Below are 25039 nucleotides of genomic sequence, written 5' to 3'. Positions count from 1 at the left end.
ACAAAAACCTGTTCTTAGCCTCTGTAAAGGCATGTTTTTTCAGTAGTGATGGGTATTGATAAGATTTTATTGATAACACCCTTAACAATTCTGCTTATCGATCAGATTGTTTATCAATTCCTCCTGTGAATTTTTTCTGTACAAAAAGTAGGCTTTACAGATTTTCTGTGCATACAACATTTTATTGAGTTTATAAGTAGATAGGTAAGAAATTGGTCACTGGATTTGGATATCTCTGGACTTTCATAAATACAGTAAAAAAAACGCATGTCAAGAGATGTCAATGTTTGGTTATATGTTATTGACTGAAGTAGGCCATCTAGTGAATCAAAGAAGTTATCACATTTGTTTGAGTTGTTTGGAACCTTGTTGTAGTTATGAAGTTATGAAGTCAGCCATGAGCCCACATGTAACTTTTCTTTCATTTACCTGCGAGTATTTTGGCATTTGGAGTGCTCAGTATAGTTTACAAAGAGTAATAATTGATATGTTTCTGTGAAGAAAGTTAAAATTCTGTTGTAAAACCAAAATCAGACCAATGCATGCTAACCTCTAGCATATCAGTGCAATTTCCCATACGTCATCATCAAGCTCGTGCTTTTCTGTTTTTATCGTTTCAGATAAATAAGGAGATGTAAACCATGTTGAATGTAATGAATAGGAATCTGCATGAGAGAGTAATGTACATTCCATTTTGTGTTCAGTTCTTCAGTAAAGACCACTTAACGCACAATCCTGTTGTCTGAATACATTTTTCCTTACTGAATTTTGTTCAAAAGATAAATTATTTTTCATCAGTTCTGAACAGACTTCTCTAAGCAGCTGTTTTTTGGTGTGTGTCTCTTTAAGAATGTCGGGCTACTTCTCACCCCCATCTTTTAACAAAACATCACTGCATGGCTAGTTCCTAACTTAGTGTCATCGACACAAGTTTTATACATCAGATTGCCATGTGACAGGGTCGAGGATCCACCTTTTGTAGATTTTAACGTGTGTTGAGGAGTATATAATGTGTTAATTTATACATTGTAAGAAAGTGACTGGTTTTCATTTAGATTACTGTAGGTAACAATTACAGTGTCTCTGGTTATGACAATGTGCTTAAAAGTAATGAAGTCATTTGTAATTTAGTCGAGTTTCCTACATGCTTGACGACTTTCAGTCTGGGGTTCATTGTTTGTACACGTCTCACACACAGACACAAAGACACACACCCACACATGCCTGTGTATTTGTGTACGATGTAAAGGCTTTCTGGAGCATGAAATAAGCTTTCCTTGGGAACTATGAGGAAGAGAGAGGCTGATGTCCCCAGATACTTCTTAATTAAGTGCATGCACGCTCATCTTAAAAATCCTAAATGTCACCTCAGAGCTTCTGGCTCCTCTTCCAGTCCCTTCTCTTGTTATGGCTCTTAAGTTAAATGCTGTCTGAGTGATGCAGCACTTGGCCATATTCTTAATAAGATAGTGTGAGAGGAGGGCTCTGTAGCTACAGCAGCGGGTCATTTATTACTTTGTTATCCCAAATATGAACTCCAGAATCAAATTTTGTTTGTGTCACAAGGAAATCAAAACACTCCTGTGGTGAATCAGCTGTCAAGACAGAGACAGTTGTCCCAGGAGTTTATTTCCCGTACAGGTAAACTGAATCTTTAGTCTCCCCCTCCTCACTTCCCTCTACCTGATCTGCCTCTAAATCACAGCCGACGCTGCGTGTGTGTGTGTTTGTGTTTGTGTGTGCATGACGTGCCCCAGACTGTGATGAGCAGAGGAGGCAGCTTCACGATAAGAAACATATCAGCGCTCAGCACCTGCCCGCCTGCCTCCTCACTGTCTGACTACACAAGTTGATCGCATGAAGAGTCCCTCTCATTGTCGCAGCACTGATCCTAAAACTATGATGAGGAAATAAGGAGAAGTGTGCACACTTTTGAGCTTTGCCAAAGAACGAGTTTTCATCCCCTGTGCAGAGAGAATTAACCACATCAAACAAATTCCAGCTGAAATAGAATTTCGATTTTTCTCTGGTGTTGTGACTTCAATGTGTGATACCCCCCTGTGGAAATATGAGAGGTATAAAGTTGTGGCTTTGAAGATGAAAAAGCTGCAAAAACAAACAGTTTGGTCTGAATCCTACAAGCTTTAGTACATTCCTGTGTGTAACAGAGAAAGTGCAGTAACTCTGCTGACAGGCTCACTTCTGTCAGCACATTTTTATGCTTGAGCTTGTTTGCTTCAAAGACCCATGTTCCCGACACACACGCCTTCTTTTATTGGCTTACTCCAAATTCCTCATGTTTCCTCTGTTGTACCCGACCTTGTTACCTCAAAGCCTTCATATAAGTATGTAATCCGATAGGCCACTGTTTGTGCTCTGTTTGGTTTGGCCCAAAGAAGCAGCTTAATAAAGGCTACAAATGTATTCAGCATCCAGTATCACAACTCACAGCTGTTAATTATCTAAACGCAATCAGATCTTTCTTTGTTCTGTGTTCAGAGTAAAAAGCTTCAGCTTGCACTCACATGCCTGCAAACAAACTCTGGCTGCACGCTTTGCTCCAGCAGTGTCTAATTTTATTCACTTTAGACAGCATTTCCAGCACAGTTTCTTATGTTTCTCCTGCACAAACCAAGGTCGTCTCATTCATCTGCCCAATCTCTGCTTCCCCGCTGTTCCTTTCTGTCTTCTCCCCCGCATCCAAATACACGTAAACAGATGCTGGATTGCGCTAACCTTTCAGTGCCCCTGTCACAACACCACCACTTTGCAATCAGCGGCACTTACTCAGACTTCGCACACATGGCTGAGCACACACTATCCCATGATGCCGAGGAGGAGAAGAGGCGAGCTGTGGCGATTAGTTGAGATGAAGCCAGGAAGGGGGGCTCCAAGGAGAGAGGCAGCGAGCAGTAGATGTACACCTTAGATACCTTTAAAACTCCTCTGTACGTCCTTCACTACAACGGAGATGTGAAAAATCACATTAAATGTTAGATGAGTCATTAGCCACTCCATTTTATGCCGGCTTTCGCACCTTATTATTAAAGAGAGATACGTTTTAGTGTCTGTCGTCGAAGTAAGAGAAAAGGAAAAAATGAGGCGTTCTCAGAGATCTGCTGAGATTACTTCAAATTGGCAAAGGGTATGGTGCTTCTGACTCAAATAGACTTATATTTCTTTTTTTTCTTACCTTTACCATCATGACACAGATGTTCAACAGCTCAACAGTCTCTACACGACATGAGAGATTTTACTGATCGATCCCTTCAAATGGTGCTGCAGAAAGTCCAATATGACGCACCATCCTGAACATTACCTACAATCTTGTTGATTATCTCCACATTCGCATCGATTATCATCAGGTTTCCTCCCCCTCATTCCCAGTTATCTGTCTGTGGTTGCTGATACAGGGCTGCATTATTGATTTTAGCCCATTAACAGGGACGATAGTGCACACTTGCTGCCTGACTCAACACAACTCATCTAAGGGCTATTTCTCAGAGGGTCCCTTTACTCACAACTGGAATAAACAACGATCCACAGGCACACTACACACCAGGTCATATCTGTGGCCTTTGGTGGACAGTGCAAATAAGCTGCAAAAACATAAACCCTTATTGAGCCAGGAGACTCAGAAAATGCTCTAAAAAACAAACGTCCAAAAGTCAAACACAAAAGCAACAAATGAAAGACCTTGGAAATGAATAAAAAAGTGCAGCAAATGTCATAAAAGATGCAAAGTAATAATGCACAAATCTAATAAACAAGTACAAAAGTACATGTTGTATACACAAACACCAAACAAATGTGCTCTAGGCCTGCAGGGGGCACAAGCTAGCTCTATTGCTTCAAGCAGAGATAGAAAATGAAACAAGGAATAAATGTATCACCAGTTGTAGCTGCCATTGGTGAAAATCAGCTCTGAAGCCATGCTACACTGACCAAAACAAAAACTTCACAACTTGTAAATCATCATCCTCACTAACTATCTTCTCATGGACAAATAGCGTCTCTTAGCTACAAAGAGTTTCAAGGCCCAGGCATATGCATCAAACATTTTCACAGCCTGCACTGCCCATATTGTAGGCTATTGAAAGTTACTTCTACTGAAACCAGTGTTCCACAAACAAACCATCTCAAAACATACAGAGTTTTGCTCTTTTTTTTAACCTGCCATCATCAGTGTGCGTTTCTGTTATAGAGCCCGACCGATTAATCGGCCCGATTATGCCTGTCACCGATTAATCAACATCGGCCAAAATGTAGCCGATTATAAAAAAAATTTTGCTCCGCGGAGATTCTGTCACTTCTGCTCCTGTGTGTCTGTGTGTTGGGCTGCACACTGCCCGAGTGCCCGAGTGCCCGCCCCCTCTGTCCACCATTATGTAATTTAAGACTATAGAAAGACGTTTTTACGTTTTTTCTACAGTTCTTATGTTAACAGTTTTATAATTAAAGTTCCTTGTTTTGATTTATTAGTGTTCTGTCTCTGTCTTGAATCATATGGGTATTATAATAATTTGTGTTCATATACAGTATATATCCAGTGTATATCAATGAATTTATTATAGATATCAGCCGATTGGATATCAGTCTATTTATCGGATATCGGCCAATATATTGGACATCAGCTTTTTTTTGCCCTCAGTACCGGCATCGGCATCGGCCCCAAAAATCCCATATCAGTCGGGCTCTAGTCTGTTACAGTGGGGAGCAGGGGGGCTGAACAAGTGGAACACTTATTGGTTGATAGTACAGCACACCATATCTCTAGAAAAAAATGCATACAAAGCCACTTACAGGTGCATGTATATTTTTGAGGAAAAAAAAGCTTAAAAAGATCCTTTGGTGAGAGTCCCTGTTATGAGATCTTGATCCTCGGTTTCAGCAAAGCAGCTCAGGCATTGTGTCATAAACAGTAGAGTGTGGCGTTGCTGTGAGTGCATTTGTATGCACTGTGTGTCGAAGCGTCCCTGCAGAACACTGTCATGTAGACATGCAAGGGCAGGACAGAGAGGGGCTGCAGTGACACAAAAACTGACATAAACATTTGTTTGTAGCTAGACTATTTTGGTAGAAATAATAACCGATTATGTGACATTATTCTATTATTTAAGAAGGGGTACTATCCTTTTCCGCGTTTCAAAACTGAATATAAAGTAACAAAGCTAGGGGATTTATATTTAGGTGGATAGATAGATAGATAGATAGATAGATAGATAGATAGATAGATAGATAGATAGATAGATAGATAGATAGATAGATAGATAGATAGATAGATAGATAGATAGATAGATAGATAGATAGATAGATAGATAGATAAAAGAACCTCCCAAGTTGTTCATAACACGTTGGAAGGGTGAGCCTCAAACACTAGGTCTGCTCATTGCTCTGCCTCCCGACAGGCCTCCAGGGTGCTGACCAATCAGAAGGAAGGGAGTTCGTGAAGCAGGGAGCCTTAAAGAGACAGCAGCTAAAATGAAGTGTGAGAAAAAATCTTTTTGAGAAAAACAGGGATCTTTTTTGAGCTGTACACCACATAAAGCCATGGTAAAAAGCCAAGAAGATATCGCCTCTTTAATTTTGTTTTAGTGATCTCATAGGAGGCTTTAAGAAGCCTACAGATGGTGTTCACCATATTGGAAGTAATAGGCCCAGCTAATGTTTAGCTAATATAAAGTAAAAATGCAAAGATGAGGCCATGGCCTAACTGCAACCGCTATGATCCCACCTGTCAGTCGAATCAGTCTCACTCCTAATCACAAGTAATTAAGCATAACTTCAAACCTTAATTTAATCAAAACAGATAGGTACAAAATTGAGGAATGTGAAATAAATTGTAAGACATCTCACCCAGAAGAAAGATCTGGCCTGATAATCTCTAAAACCATAAATAAAATCCAGACTTTGCTGACGTTCGCTGGCAAACTGAATTAGGCCCACAATTAGCTGATAACTTGTGATGCTTTCCCCACTTTAGGGGTCATTTTACCTTTTCTCAATAAAATCGCAACACCACTCAAACACTTTAATAAAATTTTAAAGTGCATGGCACTGTGCCATTTTGTTTCCCCACTGCCACAACAATCGAACACATCTTGGTAAAGTGGTCAACAGATCCCGTCGGAAGATTGATTAAAGCAGTTTTTAGGGCTAAGAGAAATTTATTGAGTGTACTTATTTACTCGTCTCAGGTATCAAAGAACCACTTTTCCAAATATTGAACCCCCACACTAATGCTCCCAAGAAAATTACAATGACAATGACAACCGCAACAAGAATTGTGTGCAGTCAGCGGTTCAGCTTCAAAGCAATACTCAAGCCTTTTTAGATATGTGCACATACTCCTCTCTCCTCTCCTTTGCCCAGGGTGCATTGAATGGATTAAGGCACCAAGAGCAGCCAAGCATATATTAATTTCCTGCACACTGAGGGTCTGAGCTGCACACAGCATATTATAGAGTGTCACAAAGTCCCTGGACCATCTCACCAAATCAAAGATGGGAGATTAAAATCTTTAGAGCAGATACAATCTTCTTCATTAAGTGGCTACGATGCAGCTTTGTTTGTTTCAGGATCACACAGGAGACAGGATATGAGTAATAGAAGATTCAAGTACGATGGTCAAGTAAAAGCAAAAAGGGATGATTCTCTTGACAGCTTTTGCAATGAATTTAAGAAACAATAAAGTAAAAACAGGCCTAAAATGTGTATGAAATGCTATTTTTCACACATGTCTAATACTGTAATAGAAAAAGACTTTTGCCTGCAATGTGCTTTTGGAAGAGAAGCTTTTCCCATTTCAAGCTTGAAGTGCAGTGTGCTGGTGAGCAAACTGGGTCTGAGGAATGAAGAATACTTACAGAAAAAATGACTTTTTGCATTTTATTTAAAAAAGGTGAGCAATTAACTAATAACATTTTGGATGCCAATAAATTTATTAGAATTAACATTACTAGTTTTTTGTTCCATGAGTTTTCCTACATGTATGTTCTGTAAGTTTTCTGAAGCCTGTAAGGTTGTCGAATGAAGCAATAAAGGTTTCTGATCTTTTATTTCTGTAAACACTGCTGCTGTAGTACAGACGGCTGTGGCATGAAACATAACATTTTACAAAAACAATTTACTGTGTCTGTCTGTTTGTTGTTTTTCGGACAACAAACAGACAGACACAGAGATACTGACAGATCAGTGGCAGTGATTTTGACTGACCCAACCCTAACCATGACCAAAAAAACAAAAACTTTTGAGGCAGACCTCAGTCTACAGCTTTATCGATCCAAGGTAGGATTCCTACATTATTTAATGCTGTTTTAAGATATTTATCATCATCACTCACAAGGAGTAAAAACATTTGAGGTTTTGAGGTTTGACTATAGATACTTACCTGTAGCGATGTTCGGCCTGTGTGCATGAGCTGTTTCGCTTTCTGCATGCCGTAAATGTTTATTTCGTCACGTTACTGACTCGATGTTACTGGCCTTAAAGGTGTATTTTTAGAATGGTTGTGGCAGAAAAGTGTCTCCTCACGTTGGGAGAAATAAACCTCCCTCATAGATTAACCACTACTTGGACTAAATTATGTGTAACAGTGCTTTACTGCGGTAATGACGGTATAGCAAAATTCATTTCGTGGCAACATATGATACCAGTGACAGTGATGAAACCGGTATACTGCCCAATCCTATATGAGATCTCTACAACTTTTAACCAATTAAAGAACCATTCCTGCTGAAGAAAGATTAAGATATACTTTATCAATACGCTAGGGGAAATTTCTGTTTTTTACACTCTGAATCATGCTATATATACACACATGCGCAACCAGCACTTAGCACAGAAATATGCACCGTTTAGAGAGGACAGAGTAATGGTGGTACTCTCAGTAGGCACTTGAGCAGTTTGGGGTTTGGTGCCTTGCTCAAGGGCACCCTGACAGTCCTCTAGAATTTATTCCAACATCTCCCCAGCTATCAGCCTAATTCCCAATCTTGGCCAACACTCGGGCTTGAACCAGCGACCCTCAGATCGTTAGACCAAGTCCCTTTGGACTGAGCTGCAGCCAATAGTTTAAAAGTCAATACTGAGATGCATAATCCTGACCACAAGGCAATAAAAGAGGCGGAGGAAATTTACCAAAAAGAACGGACTTGTTCTTCAGAGAGAAGAAGAGAGAGAGAAGAGGAGCTGGAGATGGAAGAAAAATCTACAGTTGCATCAGGCAAAAAAAGTTAAAATACTTAAGAGGTCTTTTCCTCTTTTTTTCAATCCATTCATAAACCTGAGAGACGAGTGGTAGCATGGGCATAATAAAGAGATGCTAGTGGGGTAAATCTTATTGCTTTGGAAATGTTTGCGGATTCATAAAAATGATAAGTGAGGGTTTGGTCAGTATCTCATGTCATATGCTCAGTTAGTGTTCAGGTTGTTTCAGATTAATGTTGGTAACAAATTAGATTATTTTAAGCCAGATTTGCCTCTCTCTGTGATTAGGGACCAAGTATTTTTTCAAAATAATCCTCAAGTATTTGGTGTCACTATGGTTATTTTACTGCTCTGACCAGCCCCCCAGTCTGAAATCATAAATATTAAACATGTTAAATATTTAGGATTCTTGGTTGGACTGCCTCTGTCAAAATACCGTAATAACCAATAAGAGGAGCAGACTGGGGAGTCTCAACAACGTAAACAAAACTTAACCCAGAACCAAGTAGAAAACTGAAAACTGAAAAAGAAGACCAGCTTGTGCCATATTCTTTACTCTGTGTCTTTGTTTGTTTGTTTGTTTGTTTTTTTGCTGCATGACACCAGTAAACACCAGAATTGCCAGCTGATGACACTGATTGTGATCCTTATTTGTTTATCTTGAGATGTCACACAAGCTGTTCTGAGATCTCATGTCTATGGGAACATTTACCCCTAAACGTTGATTATGTGGTGTCGCGGCCTTGTAGAATTCTGTGATGTGTGTGGTCCAAGTTTTGTTTAGTTGAAAATCAATCTGAAATTTCCTTATGTATGTGGTCTTCAATGATTTTGAGATTAGATAAGACCTGAAAGTGGTTTAGTGTGTGGTGGGCCTTAAGAAAGAAAAGCCCTGCACACAGTAGATGATTAATGATACACTAAAGATGGAAATCAGTTGTAAGATAGACAGATAAACGAACTATGACAACATATTAGAGTACATCAAAGAAAAAAAGAGTTGCACAATTGGTGTACAGTGGTGAACTTTGGGTCCAATCTGTGACAGGGGATGAGTGGGTCTTGGCTGAACCCGAGCAAGCAGCCAGTAGAGGCACAGCAGCCCAGCAGGCTAGATAATTACACAGCCACTTGGTATTCTGTGCACAGCCACTAAAACATACCAGCACTAGATACATCTGTGGATGGAAAGAAAGATGGAAGGGGAAAGAAAAGAAGGGACTGAAGCACTGAAGCATACAAGGATGAGACCACAGAGTGGCTGGGTTACAAATGAACCCCTCGCTGTGGTCTGTGAACCTGCAGACAGGCTAACCTAACACTGAGTCAGATCTTAGATCATAGATCCAGATGTATAAAGTTCAGAATGAGTGGGATTGCCTTAACGTGTCTATAATCTCAGAGGTCAAACTTGTGAACTGATAAGATTAGTGTGTGCTAACCTTGTGGGCACTGAGCGTTCAGGAAAGATCTGTGCAGAACAGTTGTATCAAATAATGTCAGGGCAGACAGCTTTAATATTCCTCTTCAGATTCTCATGCAGCAGAACAGAGTTGTGTTTGTCACTTCAATGCATAAATTAATATTACAAAGACAGAGTTTGTGGAAATGTGTCTGAGTCAGAAAATTTGTTTACACGCATAACTGAATATTAGTCTGGAGAGGAGCAAGGAAAATGAAGACTGTGCGGGAAAAGAGCTGCATGCTGCACACTGCAGGACAAGACCACTTCTATTGGTACACACAAAAGGGCGGAGTTGGGAGGGGAGAGCAGGGGGTTGATATCTCAGGGGTGGCAGTGATATAAGGAGAGGGAGGAGGAGGAAGGGAGGGCAGCTGTGCTGTATTTGGTAGAGAATGAGTGCCACTCTGTGCTGCTCGGCTGTCAGGCGAGCTGCTGAGAGCTGCGTGCTCCACTGAAGGGTGACAGCAGAGACAGAGCCGCGCTGCTGGCTGTCACGGCCACTCTGCCTCCCTGTTTTCAGCTGTGGGCAGCCGCCTGGTGCGTAACCGGCTGCTTGCTGGCTGAGCTGCCTGGTGGACCCAGGCGGCTAAACATGCCATTTTCACTTTGTACGTGGGAGCTGAAACTTAAAGCTTATGGTCTCTTTGAAAGAACAATGCATCGAGAAGGCTGGTATTAATACCAAAAAGGTCAGGTGTATCAGAGTAGCCTCTGGTGATACCTTGGCAATGCTTCCTGTACTTACCTTTCAGTTTTATTTACAGTATTTGTGTAACCTAAAAGGTTAGCTCCTGTGAATAACAAGAAATCAATCAGGGAGGAAAGACACACAATCCTTTAAGAGCAGGTTCATGGTGTTATGATTGGTTGGAAGGCTTAGGGGAGAGAATATGCTCATAGGCCCGACTTTCAGCTCCGGACTGATGAATCAAGCGTAGTCAAGTGTAACCTCCACAGCCCGTGAACATAGATTCAGAATAACCAGCCCAAGAAACTGCTTCTTTTCCTATCTGAAGATGCTTACTCAACCATGATGGCTGACTTTTTTTCTCCAGGCACTGCCATTTCACAGAGGAAATATTCCTCATTTCTTGTTTCCCTGCTTCATATTTCATTTTACTGTTTATGCTTGGCTCTATTTAATTTGCAAGCCCAGTTTTGATCGCTGCTTCCTTTTCAGCAACACCAAACTGTGTTCTTAATGTTAGAAGGATAGAAGAAGGTCACAGGCACAGACAGAGGCAGATAATAAAGTAAATTGGGAGTTAACACATGCAAGCACATCGTTAAAGGTTTTTTTTTTCAATCATGCACTATTGTTTGAGATTTCTATCTCTTTTGTATCTTTTTAACTCTTGTTCATGGAGCTAACAAGCAAACATCCATTTATACTGAATGTATTTTGTCATCAGCAGACCAACAAGTGGGCTTTACCATAGATGGGTTTAAGTGGACCCACATGAAAGGTTGAGAAGATTGCTTTTGTGGTATTCACCTCACCAAAGAGCTGTTAAGGTGCAGATCTACACTAAGCTGCCTCTAGCTCCCTTAGCTATCAAGTTTTTCTTTTGATGAAAGAGTTTAGATGCATTTAAGTAAACAAGGATTTTTGGCGTATCACACGTATGAAAAACTGATTTTTATGTAAAATTGATCAGCGTTTCTAACCTTTGACACCCAGAAGTTGAGTGTTGGTTGCTGGGAAGATGACTCTCATATGGATGCAATGCAGAAAAAGAGCATCAAGAGGAAACTGCTTTGGCTTTTATAAGACAGCATCGTCATGTTTGCCTCACTATTTATGACCTCTACTGGGGTGCTGCAATCTCTGCACAGCATTAAACTGTGCCCCCTGCCCTCTATAAAAATGTTCTTTATTACATTGGAGTGAGGGAAACTCGTAACAAGCTATTACATGGATGAGCTGCATTTCTTAACCTCATCCCCTCTTTTTATCAACTAGAATCCTGCTCAGTGACCCGCAGAGAGCGTTGGAGCTGAACATCTGTTTGCCCATCCTCCTCCACCCATCCCTCCTCTGCTCATCCATTACTGCTCGCCATCACTCCCCTCTATATGTCTGTCTGTCTGAGTGCCAGAGAGAAGGCCAGGTTATTGATCTTAACTAAATGAAGCAGACTCAAGGTCTTTACAGCAAATCTATGTTTAACCGACTCTGGCTGAACGAGGAGCCTGCTGTTAGACAAAGTTCGTCACAGTGGGACAAGCTCTGTGCAGAGCTGTGGTGGCCTGAGGGTCAATGTTAACAGTGGAGCTATGTATAAGTGAATTATTATGTGAATGTTAAAAGAAATCCCTAAAAAAAAAAGCATCTCACTGGGCTTGATGTTTGGTGTTACAGCAAAGTCACACACACTCAAAAACACTCCCAATAACTCAGGGACTGTGCCAATTATCAACAACAGCTGGCTAACGGTGGCCTGTGGTGACCAAATTAGGCAGAAGGTGTTTTATTACAGAGTCGCTGTGTGCTTTTGGGACTCAACAGTTTGTTGAGTGTGTGATTGTTTACAGGGCTGCAGCTCACAATTTCATTTTAGATGAATCTGCTAATTATCAGTAACTGGTAGGCTACTTTTCAAATGTAGTGAGCTAAGCTACTAGTTACGCTCTATTACATTCAGCTTCATTGCACCAAAGATACCCTGTAGAGAAATGAAGCAAGCTGATACGGCATAAGAAACTTGCAACATCAACCGATTTTCATGCATCAATTAATCGCATCAACCCCACCCACTGGCTGTGAATATCTCTGAATACTTCCTGCTATATTCTCACATTGGGAAAAAATGGTAGTTGAGGAAGTTTTAGTTGGGTGCTGGCTGGAAAAACTTGAAATCAACATAATGTTGTAAAGTTTTCAGGACTTCCACCAGACTAATGCACAATCCATCCCTGCTCCATTGCAATTTGGCTCCATCCTCCCTCATCCATCAATACTAACTGGCTGTTTTGTCAGCATGCATCAGGGATCCATGCAGCAGGACAGCTAGAGTCATGTGACCAATGATTTCCAGCACAGCACACCACAACGATAAGCCTTTCCTCTTTCATGTTGTCTTAACTGGATTCTGAAAACCTCCTAACCTGCTGACTCAAGGCCTGACCACGCTTGTTGAGATTTTTTTTTTTTTTTTTTGGTAGTTCAGTGAAATACAATCTTGCACTAATACTAAGTGTTGTAATCTGAAAATCAACTGATGTTTACCTGACCTCACTTGTATCGCTCGCTTGTTTGAGCAAATTCATGTGCTCCAGCACCAGGTAACATAATAAGTTTTGCTTACTTACTCTCAAGAAGTCCAGTCTGGAGTGGAGCCAGTAGAAGCTAACACATTGACTGCCTGTGCTGTGATGGAGCAGAGACGGACTGGACATGCATCTGGTGGACATCTGGGCATGCACCCTAAGATGAATGTGTGTAGACAACTTAACAGTCAGAATAAAATAAAGTTGTAAAATAAAAGGAGGCAGTTATCAACCACTGTTTTGGCTGATAAATAAACTGTTGATTATTTTCCTCTGAAACTTACACAGAAATTTCACTCCACTTTCTCAGCAGGTGTGGTGGAACATAAAACACCCATTACAGAAAATTGAACGGTTTGCCCAAAAAGCACCGAAACTATTAAAGCTCCAATTAACTTGAAGAAAAGAATGACGTGATCACTTCAGCTTCAAATTGCAAAGGAACAATAGTATGATAAATGTACTTGTATAATCTGAGACCACTGTTTGGTTCAAATAAAGTGAAACCCTTGGCAAGCCCAATGGCTCCTCCTAAGCACAGAGGTCATGGGGTCACGCTAGTCGGCAGACAGAACATATTGCAAGGTGGGGTGCTGATTTTCATGTTGGGGTGAAGGTCATGTGGTGCAATGGTCGCATTAATATTGTAGCAGTGTGTCAGAGAAGCAGCTAAGCTGCAGACCCAGAGGTCAGCCAAGTCTGCTTGACTGGAATGAAGGAGGAATTCAAACATGTGGACGGGCAGATGTTACTTTATCATCCTATTTCCACATCAGAATGTGCCTGACGCCCAAATTTCCTGAGATAAAATGGGTGTTTTTCGAGGTTTAATATGATGCCTGGATGCTTAGATTGTATATAAACATGTATCCTAAAAGCAAAGACGAATTATGAGTGTAAAGAAAATAGGAAAGATTTCTGACCTTTGGCACAAGAAAGAAATAAAGATGATGTAAATGTACAAGGAAAATTAAGCTCTAATGTGTTACAATCTTAGATAAATCTGTTTATTCTGTTCAGATAACACTGAAGGACATAGCATGATAAAGCCTGTCCACTACCATTCATCTTCATTTGTCTTGGTTGAGGTGCTAACGAAAACAGAGTGACTCAGCGAGGAGAGAGAGATGTAGGGAGAGTTGATTTCCTGTAGGAATGACATGATGTCCGTCTGTTTAGAGGCCTGTGTGCAGCATTTCAGGGGACCTCTTGGCAAAAATTGGATATACTATTTATGACTTAGTTTCTGTTTGTGTTTAGTCATCTGATAATAATAAAATGTACACTTGAAGAGCCCATAGATGAAATTCATTATCTTCCTATTAGTTTGGTCTTTAGTACAGCCATATTTCTACAGAGACCTAGAAGGGAAGACCAAATTCTTTTGTTTTCTTTGTACTTTTTTGTGTGGCAGTCATTGGTTTTCCTTCATGCTTGGAAGAAAAGCTGGCTGCAAATTTATATCTGGATTCTTCACATTGGTCTTTTTATAAGGTGACATCCTTGACTGAAATCCAATTCCGTAGGAGATTTTATTTTCCACGTTTGCATTCGCCGTAATACTTTAGAGAGGGCTGAGACATTGCATGCCGTATGGTTCTCCTCAGGGTTGTGAACTCTGTTGTGAAGAAGTTAAATCCACTCCAAAGCCCATTCATTCATTTTCAGATCCTATTTCATCCCCATCTCCGGGACAATAAAACCTCTTCAAGACACACAACAAACAAACATGGAGGGAAACAAATATTTCTTCTTTAGATATACTGTGTTCTTCTTGTGAGTTTGGCTTTCTTGTTCCTGAAGGGTTTTGATTCACACTGACTTGGTTCAGGGCCAGACAGTGTGGAGAGTTTGCAGCTATTGTCATATCAAAGTTAACTAGGTATTTAGAGGTTTGTTATGGGTCTTGAGGAGCCAAGTCAACCATGCAACCATGTTTTTAACCATAACTGTTAATTTTCAGATCAAATCAGATTACAATGTTATTCCACATGCATCTTATGTAAAATCTTAAGGCCTGTTTCCACTAACAGCATCATCTACAAAAGCAGCATTATCACAAAAGTAATGTAATCATCACTTTCAGCCCATGTTCCTTGGCCCTGAAGAGCATTAGCTGGTAGCCTTCTCAGTTGAATTAAATTAAACTTTAAATTATACACAACTGCACTTGCAATCTCATTCTCTTTACCAACCAATAGAAATCAAGAGGAGTCTGATATTATCTCTCTCCACAACAATGGCAAAGGTGAAACCTGATTAACCAAATTTTGTGCTTTTGTTTTTCTTCTTCTTTTTTTTTTTTTTCTTTTTTTTTTTAGGAGGGAATAAGTTTCAAAGTCTTGAGCTGCTGCCACTTCTAGGAAACAGCCCCTTTTCTAAAATGTTAATTAATCATCTATTTTTTGTGCAAAGTGTTCTTTGACAAAAGCAAGTGTTAAGCATTCAGAACAATTGAAAACACACTGAATGGTCAACACAGCGGGATTCAGAAGTGCCATGAGACAACTTGTGATCAAGCAGAAGTGTGACCGGTTAGAAGGTAAGGAGAGCTGTCAGTGTACATAGGCCCTAAATAATGTTGTATTGTTGACACAGGCTGTTGAACATGGTTTTAGAGATCTCAAAATACTGATTCATCTCCGATTATTGTTACTTGGATAGTGCTTTTTTTTGGCAAGACAATATTGGACCAACAAACCTGTGATGTGAAATACTTGTGCAAAGTACTTTTAACCGGTCAAACTAAGAAGTAGAAATGTGTTACACTGAAACGAACAAAACACTGAAAAAGCAGTGTGTTTTGACACATTTCCTAAAGTTCACTTTGGCATGAGTCCTGACCATAGATTGTATACAGAGTGGACAGCTCCACCATTTACAGTTGTATGGTTTTGAGGTCAAAATGACCCCATCACAGGTGCTGCCTTTGTGTAGCCAGAGTCTGTGCAGTAGAGGCTATAAGGGACTCTGAGAGAATCTAAGTGGAGCTGGGTGACAATTTATTTTTCTTTTGAGAGTCTAATGTGTTAACGACCTTTCCCTCTTCAACATATTTTACTAATAGTTTTACAAAACTACACAAGAACAGCAGCTGTCAATCATTGTAAGACATGGCACAAAGCCCCATTTTTAATGTCTAATAACAAATGCAAACAAAACTGTTCAGAAAAACAGAGGACTTGAACACAAGTCAGCCCAATAATATCTTCACATCACCACAGCATATGGATGTGAGAAACATTTTATGAGGTGTATTTATTTTTTCAAAGCTTGACCCCAGCCTATCCAGAATGGCTGGGGAGATGGATTTTTTTTTACTGTACTGTACTGCAGCCAGACACCAGGGGGAGCCCTTTTCGTGGCAACCTACTTTGAGCCGGGGAAGATGCAATGCATTTTTTTTACACTCTGGCCAAGCAGATAGTCAGAGTTATAGATTTTGGGAGTGCTTCCTAGGACAGACAGCTGAAATTCAAATGGGTCATACCATCCCTTGCCACCCCTCTGGAAACCCTTATATTAGGTGTTTATTGGGAGTAATGGTCAGTGAGTGTGAAGCTGGGAAATTCTTGGTTGTTTGTGTTATCTCTACACACGGCGCAGAGGTACCTAGTATTTTATGAAACAACTCTCATTTATCTAGGTAGAGATGATGAAATTTTCACAGCTGTGTAATTTCACGCACTTAAACACACAACATAAGCAGGCATAGTGGTGAAATCACACACACCAGGCTGAAAAAGGCGCATAGTTGAATGACTAAACCACAACAGGTGCACATCTGACATAACAACCTCCCTCCACTGAGTCGTGACTTAATTAACAGCCTGCAGGCCAAACATTGGACACAGCACATAAAAAAGAAGCTTATTGACAATACAGGAGAGGTAAAAGTCAAACTAAAGAGCTCAACTGTCTGTTAGAACATTCAGAGAACATTTCCAACTCGAAGCCCTGCCCAAAGAGCTAACGCTCCCCTTTCTTCCTGCATCAATCACCTCACATGCTGTTGCTTTCAAGCCAGAGGATTTCAGAGGGAGAAGTGGCAACAAGCAGACACATAAAGAGGAGAGATTAAAGAAACAATGAAACTATACAGAAGGGCAACCAGTTCAGGAAGTGACAGTGAGACAGTAGTTGGTAGCGCTTGCTAAATGGATACCATCTGGCCCGACTGAGGAGGTCATTTATGTAAAGACGAGGCAGGATGCAGCCAGCAGGTGACCACAGCCAGAGACAGACTGAAGGATGGGTCCTGAAGCTGCTCAAACCCTTCTGTCTCTGACTTAATTTCATTTGTCAAGAATGGCAGTTGCAGGCAGGCAGGCAGCCAGCATGTCAAGTAAGGTTTACAGAGATTGAGGTTTTACCTTGCAGCTGGGGTGAATATTGGTTGTCTTGTAGAACTTTAGAGCTGCAAAAGTGAAATAAGAGAAAATATACGTGAGGTAAAGTGAGAGGATAAAAGAAGGTATATATTTGCATGCCTATCTCATGGTGAAGTGAACATGTATGTGATGTGGAGACTGGGGAGAGGAAACTGCATAATGATGAAGTTCAGAAGAAAAATGAGTATAAAAGTAAAGTGAGCGACATCCATTTTAATCTGAAGAGTAAATCTTGTAGATTAAACACAATGAAAAGTTTGAAAGTTTGAAAGTCCAGGACTCACTGTTATGAACCAGTCTGCTCTCTCCCCCTGAGTGAGTTGGATGAATCGTCCTGCAGGATGTTCAGTGAGTCTGGCCGGGGTGGAAGCCTACAGTGACAGAGAGGATTAGGCCCAATGCCGATGGCTTCATTTGATTGGCTCTCTCAGTGCAAAGGCCTGTCTATCACCAAGCAAATCCTTTCAATAAACAGCATAAATATTTAGCAGAGGTTTTACCACCTCCAGGGAATGAAAACAGATACAATACAGCAGTGACCCTGCTGCCAAAATCACTTAAATGTGTGCTGCTTCCTAGAGGCCAGACATGTGACAGGCAGAGTCTCTTTGTCCAGGACAGCTCATTTCACAGTGCACCGGGGAGATTACTGTGTCGACTCTTTCATAATCCTAACAGGATTTTTGCAGATTCAAGGATTTGGAACATTTGATAGGAAATACTGGCAGCCAGCGCTCCAGGGTGACGGAGGATTTCTCACTGATTGAAGAGGATGTATATGCAACATGGCCTCATAAATATGGATGTAAAATTAGATAAAGCAGTCATTCAAATCAAAAGATCTACCACCTCTACATTGTATAATCTTTTTCGGTGTTTGTGGTCCTTAATGTTCAAGGCTATGGTTAAAATGGATCTTTTCATGAAGCAGAAATAGCTTTTAGTTGCTTACACTGCAGTTTTTCTCTATTCAGTTTTTCTTAAAGGAGAGAGTATAACTTGAGACAAGAAAACACCAGAAATGTTCTGCTGTCAGCCCAATCCTCGTCCATGTGTGTGTGTGTTTGATTTGTCTGAAGTTGTGTCGTCCATAAAACAAAAGTATTATCCGTCCACATGACTTACTGGGCCTTCAAACGTCTTTCACACTTGTATTTGTCATTTGGACCGTGGTGGACTTCTTTCCCCACAGGATACTGCAGCTGATCTAATGATGACTTTTACTGGAATGACTGTGCAAGTCACCGCATAAGCCCATATCTCCACCCACCAATGATATTTCCCATTTAATGACTGGCTATAATCCAATTTAGGTAATTCATCCCTAAGCCTTTGGCCTCTCTCAGGCTTTAAAGAAAACACCATTGCTCTGATTGATTGCAGTTCCCAAAGAGACTTTTAGCACCTTGTCACCACAAAGGGAAATTCACAGGCCCAAAAATCTTTATTTTAATGATGCAGCTTTTACATTTTGTGACTCAGATTGCTTGTTACTACAATAGACAGTTTGTTTGTGTTAGAGGGGCTGAGTCAGTGTGAGACAGCAACCTTTGTCAAACATACTTTGTGGGAGAGAAATCCTGGGAAAAAAACACAGTGTACAGCCAGGCCTGTCGCTCCATGATGCTGGACTAAGACACAGTGTGACTGGAAAATTTGATGTTTATGATGTATTTTTAACACCTTTTGTCATTTAAAAAGTTGGCTGCTGCCTGGGTAACAGTGCAACCTTTACATCATTTTGAAATGCAGTTATCTTACTGTGCTACATTATGTTAGCCTCAAGTTGGCGCTCAAAGTGTAAAGCTGCTGCCTCAATGCACAAAGGATGCCAGAAAGACATTGGTAAAGTAAATAAACCTTTTTAGCAATGGTTTGATGGACAAGACTCCTCAATCTGGCAGCAGAAGGAGCTGGTGTGAGTGTCAGTGTATTGTTTGCAGAGGTGTCAAAAGTATTCACATTCATTACACAAGTAGAAGTATAGACACTAGGATTTAAAAAGACTTTTGTAGAAGTTGAAGTATCAACTCAAGCTTTTTACTTTACTTGAAGTGTAAAAGTACTGGTTTCAAAATTACTTAAAGTATAAAAGTTAAGTAACTTAAAGGGGGGTAAAATGCATTTCAGGTCAAAAGCTTCGGCTGTGCCACAGGGGGCTACAGTTCACTCCCCCTCCTGAGTTTCTGCCACGGACATCTTCATCTTCATCCTATGCTACATACGTCTGTTATGTCCTTGCCTTGGCGCGATTTGTGTCATGTGCAGGTGGGGTGTCGGGAAGGTATGATGTTTATACATCTCTTCTATCCACAATCAAATTGACTCTTTCTGGATGATGCGGTTTCAGCGATTTTAGGAGAGGTTTTTCGGGTTTTTTTGAGTGTGTCTTTTTGTATGATGACAAGCTGGAGTGAAACAGGAGTAGCAAGGCTATTTTTGAAATGTGTAGAGTAGAAAGTACATATATTTGCCTGATAATGTAAGGAGTGGAAGTAAAAAAGTAAAGTAAAGTATAGATACCCAAAATTTTTAGTTAAGTAAGGTAACAAAGTATTTTTACTTAGTTACTTGACACCTCTGATTGTTTGCAGGCAGAGGGTTCATCCCTCCCTCACAACTTTCAATGCCACTGTGAGCTGAACTACTTTAGAGCTTGTTAGCAGGATAGCGAAAAACAGACTTTGTTGCACAAAGTGTTACTGTGTTACTGGACACAGTAGAAGTCTCCATGCAAGAAAATGTTTTAAAGTAACTTTCCCAAAAAACACAATGTAACAATGTTACTGTCATATTCTGCTTTTCTTGCCAAATGCTTGATGTCAGACACTCCCTGGTTATGGCTTAAAGATGGACATCGCTCTCTGGAACACATTTTGTTGTGTTGACAGCTCTTTCTTTAGCTGTGCAGCTTGTTGAGTCCAGTCCAGTGGTACTTTCCATAATGCTCTGCCTTAGTTGAATGATTCTGCGTGAGGTTATACTCTTTAAGAACAGGTACTTTCTTGCCACATAAGAAACAGGTGTAATCCCCCTAAAACTCTTAAAAAACAATAATTCTCCTACTTGTCCTGGAATGCTCTGAGCTTGACATCAACTTTTCTTTTGGCCTTTGAAAGATACATCTTGCTTTAACAATGTTCTGAGGATGTTGGCAGCATGCCAAATGTTTGTTTTTTGCTTTGGTTCACGGGGTGATTATGCAGCATCCAGGGTCAACTTGGAAATCGGATATTTCTTCCCTACAGCCGACTGAGCCATGAACGCAGCGGAATTCAGTATAGATTAATTTCAAGTGGTGGGCAGTATGAAATGCATGAAGGACCATATCTGGTTCCCATGCCGTGAGTTTGAGCTCCTGCTCTAAATACGCCTTGGAAGTAGGTGTGTCTACACTCTGTGTCTACTGCATAGACTGCATAATTGATAGACGCCATCTCCCAGAGCCCTCTGTTTATGAAACAGGTTTTTGTTGCAAATTGGTTGGCGTGGCCATATTGGAAGTGGGGCAGCCAGCCAATTACGTGAGCTGAGCTGTGTCTCTGATTGGTCGAACTCGCAATCTCAATATCCTCTAAACTGCAGAGTTAGAAAAAAATTCAACCCCTGTACAGTGTGTGCCTATAGTGAAATTAGCGATCCAGATGGAAGACATATTTTGTACCAGGCTGTCAATATGTTTATTTCTGCTGGCTTTTTTGGCTTGGTGTGTATGTGACTCCCCGTACTTCCGGGTCCAGCAGCAAGCGGGCACTCGAAAAACAGCAGAATTCGGCACATCCACACTATTCCACACTATGCTGCTTGATCTACTGTTGTGACTGACCAACAGACACTGTCTCATAGGGCCACTCTGGACATGCTCACAAAGTTAGATAAAACTTTGTGCTCTATCTGAATACCTTTGATAGTACGCTGTCTGTGAAGACTACTGACATTTAAAGTTTAGGCTTACATAATCAAAAGTAATAAAAAGTCGACTCAAAGCAGTTTTTTAATAACAGCACTGACTTATCAACCAAGCAGTACACAACTACAGCTGTACAAACTCCTCACAAAACTAATATAAGAAGTATTATTAGATTCACTAAATGCCAGCGCAGAGGCAGACGCATTCCTCTGGTCATGAATAATTTAGTCAGCTAGAGAGACGAGCCGAGTCTGTTCATCACAGTCAGTCATAAACAATCACCATGATTGTACTCACCTATTGTCTAGCTTTTCAAGGCAACGTTCCAATAACAGCCAGCCACGACTCAACTCCCAAGTTCCTGCAGTTGATCCCATCTCTGATTCAAATTATAATTTTTAATTCAGCCATTTGCCAGGCGTAATTAATCAGAGAGATCAACAATTAGTGCAACAGTAAAATAAGTGAAAATTCCTCAAGCATCAACAGGGTAAGCAGGCAGATAATTCAGAGTGCCATGTGGAAGTGCCATGCTAATTGTCACTGGAATGGACTCCTTAATTCCTATTAAACCGTAATTAAGAATCTACATTCGAGAGGCAGCATCCAAAAGGCTAAGCTGCAAGTCCCTGCATATGGGAATATGCTAAACTAATTATGCTGGAATATTGTTACACAAGCAAAAATAATGTTGCATTCATTTGCCCAAAATGCATAAATCAGTGTTGTCAAGCTGAATGTCCTCTATGTGAGAAAGCCTGTTGACTGGTTAGCTTTTTTTTTCTTTTTCTTTTTTTTTACTGTTGAACAGGCTTCGCATAAACAGTTTTTCATCATTTCCTGCAATTTTCCCTTTAATTACATTTAATGAAGCGCATGAAAATTTAATTCACCGAGACGAGAGAAACACTGAAGAGATGTGTTTTTAGTTTGTGTTGTGGAAAGTGATACACAATAAAGGAATTACAATGTGGAGTAAAAAGTATCTTACAGGCAGAAAGACTCAGAGGTTTCCTGCATTGGAAGATTTGAGTTGTTCTGAAGCAGTTTAATTTTCAGTAGGTGGCATGTGCGTGCTATAAGGAACTTTTTAGCATCCTTCTCTACACGTAAGGGTCTTGTTTGTTTGTTTGTTTGTTTTTAATACAATGAACAACAACTTAAACAGATCAAAAGAAGTAGAGAAAAGGTAATAAAATCTGTTCAGTTGCTACAGCTTCTGTAGGTTGCTAAAAAGGGCAATGACTGGGCAAATGATGATTGAGTGAACTTAGCAATGAGTCTCACTGAATGGAAAAGAGCCTGTTTCGCTCAATATAACCGCAACATGGCTAAATTAACCCTCTGCCGCATAGTGAACAGTTACTTATAAGTCATTTTCTTCCACACCCATTGGTCTCTATGGTTGAACTGCGTATCAGCCCTAAAGATCTCTGCTGCACCACTCCTTTGTCTTGGTGTGTATGTTACTTCCAGAACTTCCAGAGCCAGCCTCAAACGGACACTTGAGAAACAGCAGATTTTAGCACTTCCTCATTGTCTTATATTCTTAGATCGTGAGTTTCCGCTAGGTCAATCCTTGCCTTAGAAGAAAAAAAAAAAAAGAAGACATACAGTAACATCTAAGTAATAAAATTATTACCTCTGCCAAGGAGGTCATGTTTTTGGGAGTGTTTGTTTGTTTGAAAAACACAATTCAAAACTAACGGATCTTGATCACATTATCAGGAAATGTTAAAACGGGATAAGAAAGAAGTGATTAAATTTTAGAGGTGATCCGGATCACCGTCTGGATCCAGGATTTTTTTTAAAGGATTCTTTATCATTGTGAGATAGGGCCGTTTTTACCATATGTGTATATAACTCCACCATGAATGGTTGGATTGCTTTGCAAAACAATACCAGACAAGGTCAAAATTATTTCTGACAGATGTCAAAGTACGATCCAGATCCTGGCAATATTCTGGACACTCAGATCCAGAATATGAAATATGTACTGGGTCATCATAATTTTCAACACTGTCAGGTAACAAATTATCATACAAACCTGTAACTAACACCAAATTGTAGCAGACAGTCTGCTGAAAGGGAGTACAACAATAAACTAGGACTAAAGTGTTGGTGACAATTACAATATGCTTGGTGGAGGTCTGTGCTTTCTGAGTGGTTTTCCAATTCTAATATTTTTTATAAATGTCGTTTCAAATAAGCAGTAAATTATAATTGTTGACATCATGCAACACCAGGTGTATTTTTTAACACAAATTTAAAATGTTTAAAATGCGATAAAATGTTTTGCAAAGTGAATAAAGCAATAACTTTTAATGACATAAAATCCTTAATCATTTAATTAATTAATCATACTGTTTAATATTGAATGCAAAAGGTGCACTACAGTGGAAATGTGTGTAACTTAGTGAAAAAATGTATCTAGTATTTGATGGAAAAATGGAAAACTTTTTTTTTTTTTTTTCCCTAAGCTGAACAAGAAAATTTAAAGAATAAACCTCTACTCATATTTCGTGCATCAGAGGGTTAACTGGATGTAAAACAATGATAAAACATAAGGCAGAGCTGCTTGAGGAGCAATACACATTTTGTGTGTGCTGTGACCAACGTCTTTTTTGGGTAGGTTCAGCGGGAGCAAATGTCGCACAGTCCTTCTGTGAATGAGGCCCTCAGCTGTTATGTTTAAAAGAATGCACCTGCCTATTCTTAATTTTTCTTAAATATAGTGTTGTCACACAAAAAAACATAAAGGTTTCATGTGTTATCTACTACTTTGATGGTCTTGCCTTTTGCATGATCAAGAAAACTTAAAAATAATGACCAAACTTGGCTGCAAGTATTTGAAAAAAACAGAAGGATAAGGCAATATTTCATTTACCTTAGTTACTGTCACCTCTAGTTGACTTAGATTAATATTGAAGACACTTTTTTGGTTTAAAAAATTCAAAAAGCTTTTGACCCCAAGTACATGTCTTAGATGTGGCAGTGTAAATCTGGAAGCTATGTCATGGCAGTCACATTTCAACCCTCCAATCTTTATTGACAAACAGAAGCCAGCTAGAGAGAAGAAAGGCAGAAAGAAGCTTTTACAGTTTTTTTTTTTTTTGAGCTGGTCTGTAATAAACCAAACAGCTTCTAGAAGCTTAAATCATCCTCATTTCCACTTGCTTTTAAAACATTAGTCACTGCACACATCAAAGTTTAATCCAGGTCAACAGAGCTGCAAACTACCGACTCTAATGTGAGACTTTCATCGACAACTCTGAGTGCTATTTAAACTTCAGAAGTCTCCAACACTTTAAAATTAGTAGCTGTTGAAGAAGGTCTTTGAAAGTTCACTCACTGACTAATAACTAAAACTATTCAGCACTGCTGCTGTATAAAACACAGTGTTCCTCAAAGCTAATGATAAACCTGTCAGATTGTAAGCGGGGAGGATGATAAGTAAAAGGTCGTTCTTTCTGCACTCTGATGACAGAGAAGGTACGCGGTGCCCTGACCTCTGCAGCCCAAGGTAACGCTGGCATCTGGCAACAGTGTCCACAGGGTGCATGCAGAGCGTCTGGCTATAGTTGAAGCAGCCACATCACTATTCTCATCCACCCACCATCCCTCCGTCTAACCGATCCTCAACAAGCTGCAGTAGTCATAGCAACGAGCAGACTAGCCAATGCCCTTGGGGATCATTTCTTGACAGAATTCCTCAGCGTTCTCCCTCGGTAAAAGGTCGGCCCCTCTGCTGAATGGCTGTTTATCTTTGCAGGCGTGTGAGCTCTGTGTCCCCCC

The 25039-nt window shown here is 40.2% G+C and overlaps 2 protein-coding genes across 3 annotated transcripts in view; one reads left to right on the top strand and one right to left on the bottom strand.

The window, feature by feature from the left end:
- LOC141793011 (uncharacterized) overlaps positions 1–25039 on the bottom strand; it is a 224007-nt gene that overhangs the window by 173614 nt on the left and 25354 nt on the right. Inside the window, exons 5-6 of the mRNA XM_074673297.1 lie at positions 17619–17705; positions 17317–17360 (exon numbers count right to left, since the gene is read on the bottom strand). The gene's annotated coding sequence lies outside the window, so the exon portion shown is untranslated. The remainder of the gene's footprint in view (positions 1–17316; positions 17361–17618; positions 17706–25039) is intronic.
- frmpd3 (FERM and PDZ domain containing 3) overlaps positions 1–25039 on the top strand; it is a 116074-nt gene that overhangs the window by 65807 nt on the left and 25228 nt on the right. The window lies entirely within an intron of this gene.

Source organism: Halichoeres trimaculatus, unplaced genomic scaffold (assembly GCF_033239565.1).
Source record: "Halichoeres trimaculatus isolate MK-OKI-2021-1 unplaced genomic scaffold, fHalTri1.1 fHalTri1_scaffold_7, whole genome shotgun sequence".
Taxonomy (NCBI): domain Eukaryota; kingdom Metazoa; phylum Chordata; class Actinopteri; order Labriformes; family Labridae; genus Halichoeres; species Halichoeres trimaculatus.
Note: the sequence above shows the minus strand (reverse complement) of the source record. Positions and strands in the feature narration are given on the sequence as shown.